This window comes from Amblyomma maculatum, chromosome 6, assembly GCF_055883805.1.
Source record: "Amblyomma maculatum isolate TAMU_Amacu chromosome 6, ASM5588380v1, whole genome shotgun sequence".
Lineage (NCBI taxonomy): Eukaryota > Metazoa > Arthropoda > Arachnida > Ixodida > Ixodidae > Amblyomma > Amblyomma maculatum.
Genome location: NC_139349.1, coordinates 111,926,294 through 111,939,833, shown reverse-complemented (window position 1 = coordinate 111,939,833; position 13,540 = coordinate 111,926,294). Strand labels below are relative to the sequence as shown.

Genomic DNA, 13,540 nt, shown 5'->3' with positions numbered 1-13,540 from the left:
TTCGATGAAGGCGAAAAAGCAAGGCGTCCGTGTGCTGTGCGATGTCAGTGCACGTTAAAGAACCCCAGGTGGTCGCAATTTCCGGAGTCCTCCACTACGGCGTCTCTCATAGCCTGAGTCGCTTTGGGAGTTAAACCTTACAAACCAAAACCAACCGTTTCAATTTTGCGTACTTTCATGCAGCTTTTTTGCTAAGTGTTCCAGGAAAAACATTTTTAAAAATCCTACCCACTGAAGTACCACCACATTTCTCAACACCGTCGCGCGTAACGTCATAATTTCATTACCCAGACTACGATCGGTTCCGGGTTCTCGGTTGTGTAACCACTTGGAAATGACAACATTTTTAGTCGATCTAGGAAATGGGGTTGTATTAATGCATATTTTTTACTGGGATCCATGTATAACTGAACGGTCCTGCGTACGCGCCAGTGAGCTGCGCCCCAACCAAAGCAGAACCACCTACAATTCTCTCCTGTTGGTTTCTGGGAAATCAGGACATACTCCAGAGAACGTAGAGGAGTTAAATTCTGTAATCTGTGGCCTAGCTGCGTCAAGTTGGTAGGCCGACAGTCGTGCCACGTGCATCAGAAGTCCGCGCTTAATTCTTGAAATCAAAGCGCTGTAACTTAGGTTTGCAGGTCTGTTTTGCTGTCAAGCCGCATAGTGATAATGTGTAAGGCTGTTTCTTGGGCTAGTTGGTGGAGTTTGCTCATGTTGGCGAAGCGTCCTCGGACCAGGACAAATTTTTCTTTAACTGCGAAGTTTCTGAGAAAGCTGTATAGCTTTCTTTTGTAGCCGTATGGCTGAGTTTGGGTGGATGTCACTGAGTAATTACTCCATTATTACAAATCTACTCCACCTTGGCGGATTCTCCTAAATATTCGATCGATCAAAAAGTACTTTCGAGTCCCTGAGCTTTTAGCGCTTCAGGCTTCGCCAACATGAGCTGTATATGTGGCTTGAATCACCGTTGTTGATAAGGTACCTGCAGTAGCTGAAATAGAACGTCAATAAGCGGTAGTTTTTTTATGGGTCTTTTAACAGAATGGCAAAAAGAAAAAAAAGTTAATGCAGCAGCCGTCGTGTTCATTTTGCCTGCGTCTACCCTTGCCAAATGCCCAGGTTTTCTTGAACGCTTCCAAAGCTGGCTTTAGTAACCAGTCACCAAGCCTTTCTTTCCGGACATTCGAGGCAATGATCGACAGCAGTATGAAGTCAAGAAAGAAAAAAAACTATTCCAATGGCTAGCAGAGGCGTTATGAGGAACTTTTATTTCCAGGCCTGTACAGGACCTTCATTCTTCCCAGCGTCGCGCATGCCTGTGTGATGCCTGCGCTGCCACCTTGGAACACCGAGCAGGCTTTCTGCAGGGTGCGCGTTTGAGCTGACCCAAGGAGGGCCCTTGCGCATGATATGGATAGGAGGAGACCCTTTCATCCAGCGTTGCGTTTAAAGTTGCCACGGGCACTTGGTGCACCAACCTTTTCACTGAAACGTTTCGTCGATATTTTTCCCGTTGCTCTGAAATGACCGTGGTGTGCCTCGCGGCGGAGATGCTACAACAGGTACGATTGTTGCGCAACCGTTTTCGTTCGGCCTGGAGGAAATTGTTACAGGACACGTTGCTGTGGCGTATATTTCGAGTGCGTTTGTTGTTCGCACACACGCATAGCTGAGGCGATCAGTCGCGATCGCGCCTAGGGAGCGAGCGCGAGGCTGTGTGGAACGCGGGGAGGCAGCGAAGGAGCGATGCAGGGTGGCTCGAGCGGAGGCGAGAGGAATATCACGGCCCTCACGACGCGCTCATTACGATCGGTCCCCTCACGACCGCGGAGGACTTGACGGGCCCAGGCGGAGCGGGCATCGTATTTCATGGCTTGCCCGCTGACTACGGTGCGGCACAATGGAGCGTTGGTTTGGCGGCGCAGGGAAGGGAAGCGAGCGGGGTCCTCCGGCGCCGCCGCCTCGACCGAGAGTCACGCCGGGTCCATCATTACCAGCGTCCTCCACCCTCCCCTCACGATTGCGGATCGCGGCGGAGTCGCAGACGGCGCCGCCGCGAGGGGCTCCGACGCGCGCCGGGTCGGGTTCTCCCGCCGCTGGCGTGCCCGCTGCGGCGCGTATAACCTTCGTGGCGCTAACCTAACCTAACATGTTTGCAAATGGTTCCTGATTTATAGAGCGGGCGCCGAAAAGGCTTCCGCCGGAGTGACAGGCCCAGCCTCCCCTTTCCGGCAGCGATTTGACGCTGGCTTTTGCACTCACTTTCTTCTTTCCCACCTCTCTCCCAGTTTTCCCTTTTTATTTCCCGTTTTGACCCTCTTATTTTGGTTGCAGGCAGAATATATGCATCGCGACCGACTGCGTGCGTTCCGTCCGCCTGCCTGAAACGTTACGTCACGGACTTTTTCTCGGTTGTGCGAAGGACGTGCTCTGAGAACAGCGAGAGAGTAGTTCACTTGGCGCGAGCAAGCGTTCCCACAGCTTTATTCAGGTTACTATTAACAAAAGATAAGGTAGAAACATTGTGTTGCTTCGGCGTCTCTCGCATGGGGTGGACTTTGGCGGGTTGACGCTTTCACAGCTGCTTCTCACCGGGCCTCTAAAACTATCATATGTTTCTGGAACTATAATCTGTTCTTGTAAATTCCACTTGGTCATTGGCTCAAAGGACGGCACCCCAGGCCCCGTGTTCACTATTCTGTCATTAGCTTAATGAAGTCCAGCATAGCTACGCAACAGTCGCATGGTAACGGGCCAGTCATCAACCAGTGTGATTCCGAGAGAACTTCACTGTAAATGACTGAGTGGAAACCGTTTTAATTGCAAGCTCGACACCAGGAATTGTTTTGTATATTTGGAGCGTGCTCATATATATATGTGCTTGGTCGTTCGCCTGCCTGATCGAAAAGCGCGCAATTTGTTGCTTTGATCAAAAGCCTGTTTTTCGCGGGAAGTTAGAGCTCCTTGAGGAGGCAGTAGAGGCCTCCATTTCGAGTGAGCGAAGGAGATCACTTGCCCTAGCGCAGCACTGCGTAGTTGCGTACGAGAGCAATACCTTCAAGACAACTTTTTCTCGCGTATACTTCGTTGAATCTAACAAGTAAGCCGATAAAATAAAGTCATTGCAACTTGTTTGACATTTACTTTCGGCATATCATTGTATATTTGGGAATCAAAGGCTGCTAGCACCGAACCGACTGAAATCGTTTGGAGTTCCAAGTGTGTAAAATATGCTTCGGCGACTGGCGGCGCAACGGCAGGGCTGCTGGGCCATAATTTCTTTAGTCACCAATACAGCCAGGATACTAAACGCAAGCCGGAAACAAACAAAAAAAAAAATTATCTGGTCTCTTCCCAACGAACTCCGAAGTCGCTGGAAAATGTCCCGCTCTGCTAGAAAACGAATCTTTTAGGTTTTTTTTTTTTTTTTTTTTCCTTCTCGTCGTCGGTGTCAGCCGCTTCTTTCGAAATTATTCTCCTTTCTCGTGGATAACTGCTGGCTTTGGTTGAATTGCTTGTGCCTGTCGCACTTTGGCGCAGGATGGGAAGATGCTGTTCGAGTCAGAGCTGTCACAGAGTCTGCTCAAAGCGATGGTCACGATGGTGGCGAAAAAGCCCCTCTCCCCACCTCCTTCCTTGCACGACGCTGTTGTATATCGTGTCACGGTCGCATTGATATTCAAGGAATGAGGAAAAAACGTCAATTGATTCACGGTCCTTCCCCCCTGGCGAGCAGCAGATGTAGGTTGAAACAAAAGACGTGCCTTGAAGAGGAAAAAACGTGAGTGTTAGATGCGTGCCTTGGAAAGCCCACTACAGGCGATCGCCGTCTGGGGTACGAGTCCGTTCACAGGCCGCACTCCGCGCAGTGGCCGTCGTAACGTTCTCCTGCACGCTGCGCACGAGTTTGGAAGGTTCGATCCCTCCCACAGAGCCGAAATGCGCGGAAACGACGACGATGACGGTTTGAATTTAATGACTCGGGGGCTGCTCAAAGAAATCTGTGGCTACTGTGTATTGGTCTGCACCCGATGTGAAGCCGAAAACCCAAATTTCCACTCGTTACACCTCAGAGAAGCTGAGCACGAGGCCTGGGTAAAGCGGTATAGGTACTCGGGGACTTTGGGGATCGAACCCCGAAACGGGTCTTTGCTGCACCGGGAATATCCCCCCCCCCCTCCCCGCTCGCCCGTAGTGGTGCGCACGGGCCGAAACTCTGAGCCCGAGCCCGGACCGGACCCGACGTACAGGCCCGAGCCCGGCCCGACACTGAAAGAGCCTTAGCCCGGCCCGGCGCGACCTGAATACGCATCATGAATCCGGCAGCGTTGAAGTTTTTTTTTTTTTTTTTTCCTTGTAGCTGGAATTACTAATACGTTCTCAGCAAGAACAAGTTTCCTGTACGTAGCTTCCTTGCTCCTCGAGAGGAAAAAGCGCGCAGATTTAACTACTAGCAAAGGGTTAATTTTGAGGCCGAGTGCTCGGTGAGCTCGTCTCGCTCACCGTGTGCGTTTTATGGCGCCGCAACTGCAGTGTCTGGGCTGAGCAATCAAAGGGCGACTTTAGCGAGGTGGGTGCTTGGACTATAGGAGCTATGCCCCACTTCCAACGAGGCTATGTCGAGGCCAGAAGCAACCCACAAAAGAGACGCGAGAGGCGACATGGCGCCAATCTCGAAGCTGACAATGAAACGTCTGTTAACGGCGGGGGCGCGTGGTGGACAGGCAGGTCGACGTTGCGTACGAACTCAGACGCTCTCGGCTTGGGAGGATGCACGACGTGTCCAGTGCTCTGAATGCGTTATTCGAAGGTCGTGGGTTCGACTCCCACCATCGGCGAGTTGTTCTTCCTTCCGCTTTTTGCATTTATATTATTTCTGGTCATGATCAACTACAAGATACAAAAAAAAAATATCTCCATATGTTTACCTTGGACTCTCAGACTGTTGGTTTCTTTAATTATATATGTTATTATATTATGTATATATATAGCATTCGAGACGCATAGCGCACTATATGGCCATATTTGTGCTTTCGCAAAAGTTGCGGTACTCGAGATCGATGTGTCTGGCCCGGCCCGAGACGAATATAGCCTGGTCCGGGCCCGGCCAGAGCCTTCACAGGGTCGGATACGGGTTTTCGGGTCGGACCGAGCCAATGCATGCGTCTACCGCGTGACCTTTTGCATCCCGTAAAAGCGCCGTTTTCGTTGACAGTGGTCTCTTTCTGACAAGAACGCTGTACAGCGTATCGATAGGGGCTGTCTTCCATTTCCTTGATGTCATTTAAGCAGCTGTCAAAGCAATGCCCCGCCGCGGTGGCTCAGTGTTTAGGGCGCTCAACTGCTGAGCTCAAGGACACAGGATCGAATGCCGGCGGCCGCTTTTTGATCGATACGAAAAGAAGGCGCCCGTGTGCTGAATGTTAAAAATAACCCCCAGGCTGTCGAAATTTCCAGAGTCCGTCCCCCTAGCCTGAGTCGCTTTGGAACGTTGAACGTAATACGAAACCGATCTCGTCGGTGAGCTTCGTCGTAAACCGATCTCGTCGGTGAGCTTCGTCGTATTGCCATTGATGACGTCACGACTACATTATCGGTACAGTATACCATGCGGTACCAGGTGCCGCGGTGAAACTCGTGCAGTTTCGCGGAATCGGGCCATTTCTGCGCGGCATTGGCGTGGCATTCTGTCGCATAGAGTCGCTGAGCTAGGAGGACAGAGAATGTTACATATTTCTACACCTATATCTGGGGCATGGTGATTTTATTATCACCAAATGGAAAATGGCACACATCTGCGATGGGGTACTTGGTGAGACTCTGGTGATACGGGGAAGGTTCTCCAGGATTCATGGTATATCCATCGTTTTTAGCTTTTCTTCAGTCGGAACCTTTGGTATTCGAACATGCCTGTGACATCTAAATCCAGTCATAATGACGAGGTGGTTCAGAGGTTCTACGAAGACATTGCATCGGCGATCAGTAAGGTGCGACTTCAATGCTCTCTGAATGAGAGGCACCATCAACAGAATTCGCAGAGCAGTACAGCTTACGAATCGTGAATACTTTCGTCCGCAAGCGGGGAAATCGAAATTTGACTCGTAAAAGCCCGAGTAGCGACACTATGAAAATGTGGACTGTATTGCGCGTTCGTCCCGCGGCATCGTGCAGGATTGGAAGGCCTAGATCAATCGATGTAGTGACCACAAAACAGTGAGCTCTCGAAATAGCCTATAGGTCTCAATGGAGAGCGAGGGAACCTAGTGTGGAACAAGTACAAAAAAAAAAAAAAATGTTAATGGCTATAAGAAAAATTGAATAATTAAAAATTTTGCTCAACAAAGTGCGATAATCTTGGAGTTCATTAGACGAATGATACTATTATGACTGCAATTACAGACTGCATAATGGGAATTAGGTGGTATGGCCAAACAGTACACGAGAAAGCTCTGTCAAGATCTGAAGCACTTAATGATTAAGAAATGCCAAAGCATGAAGCCTTTATCCCCGTAGATGGAATATAACCGGCAGAACTGTCAAAGCTGATTAATAGTAATTATTCGAATGGGGAATGCGGTATGAAGAGCATCAGACAAACTCTATAGGGTGGTAGCTTAAAAGCCATCAATAGGAAGATAGTTATTAGCAGTGATCAGATGTTTGCTTGAAGAGCCAAGAAGGGCAATGCCATTACCAATATAGATAAGATGGCTAAAGTAGCCGAATGATTATACACCGATAGCTGAAATAAATGGGATGCTAATGAGAAATTGAGTGGTACGGAGGAACGAATGGGACATGCCAACCGTATAATGAAAGAAGAATGAAGCTTTGTTAGCAAAGCAAAGGGGAAAGGTGGCTTGGTTTAATTGAAGGCGATGGGGACATTCTGCTAGCAAGACTTGCCACCCTTTATGGGCAGTGATCTTGAGCGTACTGGAAGTTTTCAGAACGCTAACGTAATCGTAACTCATATTAGGGAGCACAACAATCACTGAAACCAACGAAATAATAAGGGAAATTATTTTTTTCATGTTTGTAACTGGAAAATAAAGTGTCATCATTTTCTTACCCGAACGGCAATTGACTAGAGATCCCTGCCGCAGGGGCTGAGTGGTTAAGAGCGCTCGAATGTTGAGCCGATGGACCAGGGTTCAAACTCGACCGCGGCTGCTGCGTTTCGATGGAGGCGAAGTGCAAGGCGCCCGCGTACTGTGCGGTGTCAGTGCACATTAAAGAACCCCAAGTGGTCGAAATTAACTGGAGCCCTCTACTACGGCGTCCCTATAGCCCGAATTTCTTTGGGAGGTTGAACCAGAGTGGTTCTGAAGGATTCTGGTTAAACTCCATAAACGAAACCAATCGATTAGAAATAGAAAAACGACTGCAGGCCGCCTTGGCTGTAAGAATGAGTCTATGAGGATGTATAAACATGACACCATATTGGTGCTCTGTCTTTGTGTGTAGTAAAAATTTAATTCCCCTATAGCTCTTATAGTGGAGTAAATATATTTCTTCAAATATGGAGTAATTAAAGCATCCCTGTGAGCGCGCGAAAAGAGGACAAGCCATGTACTCCCATTTGGGAATATTTTTGCCAACAGTGTAGGTTAATACTGCCAAGTTACAACTGTATATATACTTTATTCTTGACGGACACTAGTAAGCTGCTATTCATGACCCGCGAGTGCGTGCACTGCTAAGAACACTCTGCAATGTTCTTATTTGCGTAGTTATTTCACTCTCGTTGTCTTAATTTGCCATCCTGCCCTGAGCAGGTGTATTTCCATACAATTTCCCTTGCTTCATTGCCTACGTTGGGCTGTTGTGTCCTTCCGGGTCTTGAACATTAGTTTAAAGTTGTTCGCGATAATTACGACGCCCACCGTTCTGCTTTGCTCGGCCACGCTTTACAGTCCGTCCTCTGAGTTACTTAGCAGTTCAGTGTCATCAGCGAATTGTAGATCACAAAGGTATTCTGCAATAACGTTTAGCTCCAGCTCTTTCAGTACAGTCGGTGAAAGATAGTGTCTCCCTCCTGATACCCCTCCTGATTGATGTTTCCCTATTGGAGGGATGGGGGAAACATCCCTTTGTCCTGAAGCGGGCGCATTAAGGTTGATCATGATCCCAACTCGAGCACCACCGAAAGTGTTTTCGAACTGTACCGGAGTACCCGGATTCGAACCCGACCGCCGGTGGCTGCGTTTCGATGGAGGCGAAACGGATGCTGTGCGACGTCAGTGCACATTAAAGATTCCCATGTGGTCGAAATTACTCTGTAGCCCTTCACTACGGCTCCTCTTTCTCACTTTCCACTTCACCTTTTCCTCCCTTCCCTTACGAAGCCGATCAGGTATCCACCGAGAAGTGTGACGGATACTGCCCGCGGCCTTTCCTTTCCTGTAAACCAATCTACCAAGCTCCTTTTTTCTTTACACTTTCACTCATTTCTCTTTACACTTTCACTCCTGCCTTCCATTACGGCGCGGTTCAGGTGCCCACAGAAACAAAACTGACAGATACGGCACCTTTCCCTTCCTGTGAACCAAATATGTTAACCTAATTTCTGCAGGGCGCGGATTCAAGGGTGCCCTAGGATGCACTTAGTTTGGCAGCAATAAAACAGTTGGAATTAGACTGGTTAGAATTACCGATGCTCTAGTAATAGTAATAGTAGTTGTAAATGTAATAGTATGTATACTCTACAGAAAAATGGAGTCCGTCTTTGAGATAACGTGAATTGCACAGGACACGGCTTTCGTGTTGATGAGTAAAAAGGAAAAAAAAAAAAGCAGTAAGCGTGCGTTAATGTTTGTATAGGAACAGTTCAGCTTCACCGTTTAGGGTAGCTACAGATCATGTTTTATTTTTATTTTTTCACAAGGTAAAATTAACGACGCCGAAGTATCGCTTCGAGACGCCGAAATGTTTTGCTGTCTTGGCAAATATATCCTCCAGAACAGCTGCTGCTAGGTACAGAAGACATATCAGGTATGCCAGTTTCGTGTCAATTGCAAGATGTTCACACACTCGTTTAGAAAAAAAAAAAAATTACAAGGGTTCAACGCTGCTTAACCAAATATTGAGCGAAAACATTAGCTGCTGGTGACCGAGCGTTCTTCTTCTCTTCTCTTTTTCTTCTTCCTCAGCCCACATATAAAGCCCCGCTTTAAGCAACCCGTATGAACGTGCCTTAGTGGCCTATAGGGGTAACGTGAATGCCAGGGTCCTAACAGGCTGATTCTGACATAACCGTCCCATGTGAAACGAGAGACCCAAGTTGGCAGCTCCTGCCAGCCCACATATAAAGCCCCGCTTTAACCAAGCCGTATCAACGTGCCTTGAGTCACGTATCACGTGAGCACCAGCTGCGCCTCTGCGCGCCACGCCGACCGCTTTTGTGTCACGTGGGGTGTGACGTCACGCGCTGCGCCGTGGCTGCGATCGCGCTACGCCGATCGCTTGAGTTGGTGGCCCGTAGCCCAACTCTCATCCTAGTGTCACGTGGGGTGTGACGTCACAGCGCCACGTGGGTGCGGCCGCGCCACGCTGAAGGCTCGAAACCTAGAGTAGTATTGCTTTCGCAATAAAACAAAGCGGCGTCTCCCAACGAAACAGTGGTTGTCACGGTCCTGAATAGGCGTGTTGGAATGACGACCTGCGTTTTGCATATGCAGGGGATCGAGATGTAGGCGCGAGGTTACTCTGCGTTTAGTAACTTGTCTATTAGCCATTGATCAGTGTGCTGGGTCGAATAGAGCCAGGCGCCGTAAGCATCGAGTAGATTTTTTAGTCACCTTTCTCGGCATTGTACATCTGGATTGTAAACTAGTGGCGGATTCAAGGGATTGTCACCAAAGCGAGAAATGTTTCATAGGAAAATCATGCGCGAAACCCCTTTTGTTTGCTTGTTTGCTTGCTTTTTCGGCGTTGAAAGACCCACAAACGAATTGCGCAAATGCATTGGTTCCGTGTGAGCCAGTGCGTATATATAAACACGTGCGCGTAACCGAGGTGCACGACCACTCTGTCAGTACGGGAGAGGGACTGATGCCGATAATTCAAGAGATCACTGCGACGACAACATCGGTGCCTTGTGCTTGCCGCTCGTGCGCCTGCCATGCGCTTCCAAGCAACAACGGAAGGTAAAAATGAAATAAAAACAAGTGCGCCGTATTCGCGTCTCAACACAGCCAGCAAGCGGTCGCTGCCGTCGCCGGGGCCACTACCGTTGCTCTGCTGGTGCGGCTGCTGCTGCATGCGAGCCGAGAAGGCGGAGGGGAGCGCCTCGAGGAATGCCATTCCCGCGCTGCTGCTGCCGCTGTCGCCTGGCGCGCATGCATGCCCTCGGTGGTGGTGGTGCCACTCCCAAAAGAAGAAGCGCTGCTTGCTGGTGCCTGCCCGCTGGCTGCGGCCCTTGTCGAAATCGATCAGCAGAAGAGCGCCACTTTGTTTACCGCCCCGCGGGAGACTCTATTGCTGCTGCTGCCCGGACCCTGTGCGCGTGCTGCTGCAGCAGCAGCTGCTCAATCTCTCCTCGCGCTGGACCCCTGTCCCCGGGAGCTAGGCGCGCGCGCGCGCGCACGCTCCCACCCACCACCCGAGGTGGTGGTGTGCTGTACTACACGTCCTTCTTGCTGGTAGTCTCGTAGATAGAGAGAGAGAGAGAGAGAGAGAGAGAGAGAGAGAAAAAGAGGGCCAGTGAAGGGAATAGAAACGAAAGATGACGAAATGGGAGGTAAGTGGGAGGGGAGGGGGGGGGGGATCAGGATCGGCGCCATCATGTTTGGAAGTGTCTTGCTTCTATATACAACGCTGATGACGCCGGCCAATGACGCGATCGGTTGTCCTCGCACGCAGCTGCCGCCCATGTCTACTGAATCATCGTGGGTGGGTTCTCTTTGCGCCCACCAGGAAGGACTGATGTATGGGAGGAAAAAAGAGTATATATAGAAGATCAATGCGATTGATACGACAGAGTATGCGTTGGTAAAGGAAGTATTCAGAGACCTGGGAATAGGAAGAGTTGGGGATAAGGGTTGATGGAGAATACCTGAGTAATCTGCGATTCGCTGATGGCATTGCCTTGCTAAGTAACTCGGGGACGAATTGCAAAGAATGATTAACGATGCAGAAGTCTAAAGTAATGTTCGACAGGCTCAGAAAGGAACAGCCGTTCACAATACGTGGCGAGGCGCTGAAAGCGGTAAGGGAATCTGCTTAGGACAGGTAGTAGCCGCAGGTATGGACCAAGAAAGAGAAGTAACTAAGGAAATCGGATTGGGATGGGGCGTATATTTGGCAAATGCTCACAGGCCATGACTAGCAGCTTACCAGTATCTATCAAGAGGAAAATATATAACAGCTGTATCTTAATGGTACTCACCTATGAGGCAGAAACGTGAAGACTAACGATACTTAAGCTAGGAACAAAAGAGAGCTGTGGAATGGAAAATGGGGGCAGCTTTGTGAGACAGAAAGCATGCAGGGTGGGTCAGGGAACAAACGAGTTAATAACATTCTGGTCGAGATCAAAAAGAAATGGGCGTGGACAGGACATGTAATGCGAAGGGAGGATAACCGATAGTAGCTAAGGGTGATTCCAATTTCGATGTCCCTGGCTAATTTGGTACAGTCAAAATTTTAAAACTGATTCTGTTTATCGTCCAGCGGCGTGCTACACACGCCGCGTGCCAATGCCCAAAATTAGGTACTGCTGCTTTTTTTTTTTTTTAATTGCATCCTACTATTCAGCAATTGATTGTCACCTTCCCTGTCGAATCGAGGGGCGCTAACGTTCGAGCTCTTCGCGCGCTGTCGCTTTGAACGGATAGCAAGGAACAAACAGCACAGTGCTTGGATTCGGAATCTTGCAGCAGCTGCCACAGAGAGCGGGAGAGAGAGAGAGAGAGGTGGGTGTGGGATGAGGTAAAGGAGAGGCAGCGGTCGAGAAAGCATAAAAGGTACAGTGATAAAAGGGGAAGGCTAGCCGCGCGCGCGCGCGCGCGTTCACGATTTATGGAGTTCCTCGGGGAGACACCCGGGACTATTTTTCACTCTCCTCCCGCGGACCGCTTCTTCCTCGGAGTAGGCATTTGTTTCGCCCAACAACGGGCCGTTCTTTTTCGCCTCCCTCCACTCGCTTCCTCACCCCACCTTCACCCCCTCACCCCTACCCCCCCGCCGGCGCCATTTCTCCGTCCTCGACTAGTGCATGACTTGCTTGTTTTTTAACTTCTCCGGATGGTGTTGCTGGCTGTGCCAAGTGGGCCAGTTGCCGCAAGGTGTCCGCTCGGTGGTCGACGACGGAGCTCTGCGCTCGGAATGCGGTTTAAGAGAGAGCCCTTTGTGGGAAGGAAGAAAGGAGAGACGAATACTTCGTTTCTCTCTGTGTCCTCCCTCTCTTCTCATCGCACTGTTTGCTTGTCGACCTGGGCGGAAGAATAATGTCCCTAGACGGGAAGTAACGAAAAGCAAACAGAGCAAAGGGAAGAATCAATTCCTTCTGCCGGCGACGAAAAACACTAATGAGTTGGCGAGAGAGCGACCCTCATCTGTGTGCGCGCATGCTTGTGTTTATGTGCTGCGATGGTGATTGTGTGACGCCTGAAGCATCTCTCTCTATCGGGCGAGGGACTGACTGCAGTGCTTTGCCGAGTGCATTCGGCGGTGACGCCGGGTACCGTCTGCCTGCGGGCGAGAAACGCGTCCACTGGAGCAGAATGCCCGGAGTTCGGAAAGGAGAAGTCCCCAGTCTTTCCTTCCTTCTTCATTCCTTGGAGGAATTCCTTTGTGTCGGCTCCTCTGTTTAGTCGTTGCTATCGTTTTGCCAAATCACTGTCGAAATCATTAGTGTGCGCTAGTTTTTTAGACGGGATGGAGAAACGAAAGGCGCCCATGGATATGGTCAGGCTAGTCGCCATAGAAACTGCTGTTTCTTGTTATAATTATCAAAGTCGGGAGTTTTAGCGGTGTGGCCCAGATACATTAGTTCTCTCTCGCGGATCGGCTTCACTGGCGGTGTCTCCTGATCCACTGCACACACAAAAAAACTACAAAACACGTACTCCGCGGGAATTTTTTTATTTTTGTAGAGTGCGGGAAAAAAAAAAAAATTCCTGTACATACCCTGCGAATTTCGTGGATTGGCAAGAATAGTCCGGCGCGGCTTTTGTTCTTAGGTGCCGTGTTTCTGTACACAGGACGCGCAGGTGCTGAGTAACCCTCGCGAAGCTGGTCACTCGTCCTGCTGTTCATCTGTAAGCGCCGACGCTCCTTTTCCAACTCACGCAATGCGTTGGAGTCGGGGAAAAGTTGTGCAGTGACTCTGTGCACTTAGAACGCTGCCTAGTGGCTTTTTGTAAGTGGATTTAATTGTTCTACTTGCGCACGCTTCCCCACTGGCGCCACCGTCGTCTCCTAAACCTCCGCCTACAGCTCTAGTGACTTGCGGTTGCGTGGCCACGTTTATCACCGTGCGTTCCCAATAACGAGGTATCACCACCAAGAAAAAAATGCCGAAAGGAAAGTC

General features: G+C 49.7%; 1 protein-coding gene across 1 annotated transcript in view; it reads left to right on the top strand.

Annotated features, from left to right (window-relative positions):
- The window catches only part of LOC146186602 (uncharacterized), an 88,402-nt gene that overhangs the window by 1,290 nt on the left and 73,572 nt on the right, over window positions 1–13,540 (top strand). The gene's annotated exons all lie outside the window — the stretch shown is intronic.